General features: G+C 36.7%; 1 pseudogene; it reads left to right on the top strand.

Moving 5' to 3' along the window:
• Window positions 1–1,587: 1,587 nt before the first annotated feature.
• On the top strand, window positions 1,588–3,530 carry LOC101579856 (annotated as a pseudogene).
• Window positions 3,531–5,282: the final 1,752 nt, after the last annotated feature.

Here is a 5,282-nt window from a genome sequence, read left to right as displayed (position 1 = left end):
ATTCTCAAATATCAAATGCATAAGGGAAAATATATTCTTTAAGTGATGGTATAAGACACAGTGTTTCAACTAAGTGTTTCTTAAAGATTAGAAAAAATTCCAGTTGTCCTCATGCTTATTCAGAATTGCCTAGAAGAAGAGCTGAGGAGATTGTCTTCTCTTTGTGGCAGCAAGCTCCGTGAGGACAGGTGCAAGCATCTATGTGTCCCATCCTAACTTCTCTCAGAGTACCACGTGGAATATTTTGTACTAGTATAAGTTTAAAGGTGTGTAATTAAGTTTATTGATTTATATCTTTCTTGAAAATTACTTCTCATTTTAGAACATTACATTTTGATAACCTAGGGAAAAATTTAGTCCTCACAAGATACGTTCAAGGATTCTTTAGGTCATTTCACTTGCAATCCATCTTTTTTTGTACAGATAAAACTTTGCCTGTGTCAGTAGAAAGCTGTTACCTAGCAGAAGGTTTGCTTTGATTTTTGACCCTATCCTAACTAAATTCATTAAAATGGTTAGGAAACAGTGGAGGAAAGAATAATATTCAAAAAGAATTCTTACATATGGTACATTATTACTTTCAAAAAGAAAATTACATCTAATATGTTAATTAGAGCAAACTCTCAAAGACTTATTGGAAACATTGACCATTTTTAATCATAGCAATAAACAGTAGTTTGAAATGTTCAGAAAAGATTCAGTAATAATAGCTAACATTTATTGAACATTTAGATGAGCCACATTCTTTTTTCTCCGCACAGCCAAGAATTTATTTGATCTGTTCAAGCAACATTGAATTTGGCACTATGATTAACAATTTGTATATGAACAGGCCACGTCGCAGTTTTCATATGGGTAAATTATAGTTTAGGCAACAAGGCAGACTGCACTAATGTGGACAATCCATTCTGCTTTTCTCTCTTGCCTAGCTTCCATTTTTTTTATTATGATAAAGTATGGATAACACAAAATTTACCAAGTTAATGATTTTTAAATATACAATTCAATGGCATTAAGAACATCCCTATTGTCGGTGTCATCTCCCTCCATCTGTCATATTTTTTTCTTCTTCCCAGACTGATACTCATCACGCATCAGGCCATAACTCCTTATTTCCCTTGGTTCTTCTACAACTACAACCTACTTCCTGTCTCTCTGAGTTTGTCTACTAGAGGCATGAGATGAGCCATCTTCTTAATTTCTAGGAGTATTATCTCCCACAGCTGGGTCACATTTTTCATTTTTTAGTCAGCAATTTGGTTTATCATAGGCAGCCAACTACATGTAGCCCAGCATAATTTCTTTCAGCTCTAGGTATATAATCTATGTTAATTTTTAGTCATAAAAGGCTGTGGACCTTTCAATCTCATTTCACCAGATTCTCCAAAGGATTTTACAAAAACTTTGTATACCTCTGTCCCTTTTCAGCCTACATGCAGTTCTCTGTCTTCCTCCACATCTTTGGCCATCGGACTCTGAGGAATTTGAAGAGTTCATCAAGATGCTTTCTTTTGTGAGTTCTCCCAGAGTCTTCATGTGCTCTGTGGGGTTTTACCAACTCGTAATTCAGTTCCAAGACCAGCTCACATGGCAGTCAGAAGAATTGTCAGAAAGAAGAAGCTAGAACATGCAGGAAAAGAACAAAGGTAATAAATGAATACTGTTGTATACCACAAAGAGCATGAAGTTAAAATTTAATTCATTTTAAATTATCTGCTATTTAAAAAACTGGTGAAAGGGCTGGCCATACAGCTTAGTGGATTACAGAGCCTGATTAGGAAGGTGCAGGGACCACGGTTCAATCCCTGGTGTGCAGTGCTGGCCCTGCTCCTGGGTCGCACTGAGATGGTGATTGTGACTGGGCATGGTGGCGTGCCTGTAATCCCAGCGCTTGGGAGGCTGAAAACAGGAGGGTCACTACAAGTCCGACCTGCCTAGTGAGACCTTGCAGACCCTGTAGACCTTGTCCTAAATACATAAAATAAATAAATAAATAAAAAACTCGTGAATAAATTTATTGAGCTTGAGAAAGGCATCTGGTTCCTGCAAGGGTGACCGTGTAGGGACAAGGAGTGACCATGTAACCAGGAGCAGGAACTGGGTTTTCCTACTCCTTACTGGGGGATTGGGGAGGCTGGTGCATGGGAAGCTTTTAACAAAAAGTTGTTTAGTAAATTATCAAAGTTGCTGCTAAGGGAGATTTTCAAGATATAATACCAAAACATCAAAACGTGGTCATCTCAAAACAACTTGGTCTCTGGATTTACTTAGGCATTCAAATGCCAATTGGACAAACTGAACAAATGCTTTCTCCCTCAGAGCTCACTTGTGCTTGTCCACTAATATACTATGTAGCATAAATGAAGCCAGTGTGAATAGGGATTTGTGGAGCTAAGCCCTTGCTTGGTCTTTATAATGTTTTGTTTGTTTTTTTGTCCCATTTTCAATATTAACCTTGTGTGAGATTATATGTCATTGATTTTTTCCTCTAGAAAGAAAGGGAATTTTAACAGGTAAGTCTCAAAATGTATTTCTCAAAAAGTGGCCAATATACATGAAAATTACTCAACGTTTCTGATCATCATAGAAATACAAATTAAAACAACATTGAGATTCCATTTTACTTCAGGAAAAATGACAGCCATCAATAAATCAAATAGTAACAAATGCTGGCAAGGCTGTGGAGAAAAAAGAACCTTTCTACACTGTTGGTGGAAATGTAAACTAGTGTAATCACTATTGAAATCACTATAGAGATTCCTAAAAAAACTTAAATAGAAATTTCATTTGACCCAGGTTTTTCCTTTCTATGTACCTTCCTGAAAGAGTTCAAGACATTATCAGTGATCCATACACTCCCATGTTTATAACAGACAATTCATAACAGCTAAATCTTGGATGTGGAGTGGCTTCGTCCACCGCTGCCATCTTTCTCCAACCGGTGGGAACACCTTCCTGCTCTCGTCTGCCTTGGGCCCGCGGTCTTTTAAAGACCAAACACCATTCCTTTAATTAAATTGCAGAGTTCTGATGGAGAGATATTTGACGTTAATGTTGAAATTGCCAAACAGTCTATGACAATCAAGACCATGTTAGGAGATTTGGTAATGGATGATGAAGGAGATGACGATCCAGTTCTCTACCAAATGTCAATGCAGCAGTATTTAAAAAAGTCATTCAGTGGTGTACTCACCACAAGGATGACCCTCCTCCTCCTGAGGATGATGAGAACAAAGAAAAGAGAACAGGTGACATCCCTGTTTGGGACCAAGAATTCCTGCAAGTTGACCAAGGAACCCTTTTGGAACTTATTCTGGCAGTAAACTACCTAGACATCAAAGGTTTACTTGATGTTATGTGCAAGACTGTTGCCAATATGATCAAGGAGAAAACTCCTGAGGAGATTCACAAGACTTTTAATATCAAAAATGACTTTACTGAAGAGGAGGAAGCCCAGGTACGCAAGGAGAACCAGTGGTGGGACGAGAAGTGAAATGTTGTGCCTGACACTGTAACACTATAAGGATTGTTCCAAATAGTAGTTGCGTTACTGTGTTTATAATTGTTAATATTAGACAAACAATAGACAAATGCAGCCGCAAAACAATTGTATTAGCATAATATTGTTCTCATTGTATGTGTAGTTTGAGTTACAGATTCCAAATCAGTGGCTGAATTTCTTCTAGTCTGAGCTTTAAAAGTTGCTGGTTTTCTTTACTCTGAATAAAACTGAAATGTGGGTTCTCTGTAGAAAGTTGACATTTTGAGCTTTCCCTCTTTTTGTAAAGTGGTTTCTGCATAGGTTATTGTCCAGTTAACTTTAGTCAGCTTTTCAAAGTTGTCATTGTAAATAAAACAACTTGCAAAAGTTTCCTGCAATAGAATTAACAAAATACTATCTTTATTCAGAAGTTGGAAACTGGAAAAAGGCTACTTGAAGGAACTGTTCCATGTGGGGTGGTTTAGAATGTCTTCCAGGCTCCTAGAGTCAAACGGCATCACTGGTATAGATGAGCCCATATGTAGCAGGACTGTCCTAGTTGGACCTGAGGACTTGTTTTATTTGTTTTTAAACTTTTTATCTTCTTAGCTCTGAATATATTGCCTAGGGACTCAGTAACTATTGAGTTTGTGGTTTAGGGGAGAAATGTAACTAGATAGTTTGCTAGCTTTTCAATTAAAAACAACAGTTAATTCATGAAAAAGATCTTGACTGTGCTCTATATGCCCATTAAAGAATGGATAAAGAAAATGTGGTATTTATACACAATGGGGTACTACTCTGCTATGAAAAAGGACATATTTGAAACATTTGTAAGAAAATGGATGATGTGATGCACCATCATGTCATCAAAAATATAAGCTTAAAATTGTATATGAAACACAAGCTTGCAAAATAATTTCTTTTATATGAGAAACTCAAACTATAAATAAATCAGACAAAATAATAAGCAATGAGATAAAACTTTGGCAGACAGGAGTGGGACTAAGAGGTGCTGAGAGGAGGGAAAGGGAATCTAAGAACATTTAAGGTGCATTATACACATGTGCACAATATCTACAGTGAATGTATTTATTACATGCCGCAAACATGTACTAATAAAAATAGAATAAAAAATCTACTTGATTTATATATTACGTTTTTCCTTTTCTTTCCTCTTCTCTGTTCTTTACTACCTGTGCTTTATACATGTTGGTATACAGAAAGTTTCTGATTGTGAAACTTATTTGAAAATGGGAGAAGTACAGAAAGGAAAGGAGAAGGTCTGCTAAAGTACAAAGGGAAAATTGAAGAAAGACTGAATTCCTGGCACCTTATTTAAAAGTTCAGTAAGATTAAAAATTGGCTTCCTCATAAGACTGACTGGTTTCCTCTGGAAAGAAAGATCAAACAACGATTTTACTCTGTGCAGTGAGGTAGTAGATAGTGTTCTTAAAGAGGCCTATGTGAGTCTCACCACTAGCCAGCTATGGGCAGGCTCACCTACCTGCCTCAGTGCACCCATTTCCACCTCATTCACGCATTTCAAAATGGTAGCCTACAGTCTCTTGTCAGTGTCCTTTAGAATAAAATTGACAGGCTGCTGTAACTTCTCAACCAGCATTTGCTTTTTTTTGTTTTCTGAGACCAAGCAAGGGTTTGATTTTCTTTCAGGAATTATTCTATTGGTGCAAACAGCTGTTTTGTTGGTATGATGGGGAAGCAGTATTATAGAGTTCATTTATTTGAATTTTTGATTTTTGAAGACTATGCGATACCTATTTCAAATATCAGCTGTAAA

This window comes from Octodon degus, unplaced genomic scaffold (genome assembly GCF_000260255.1).
Source record: "Octodon degus isolate 3935 unplaced genomic scaffold, OctDeg1.0 scaffold00074, whole genome shotgun sequence".
Taxonomy (NCBI): domain Eukaryota; kingdom Metazoa; phylum Chordata; class Mammalia; order Rodentia; family Octodontidae; genus Octodon; species Octodon degus.
Note: the sequence above shows the minus strand (reverse complement) of the source record. Positions and strands in the feature narration are given on the sequence as shown.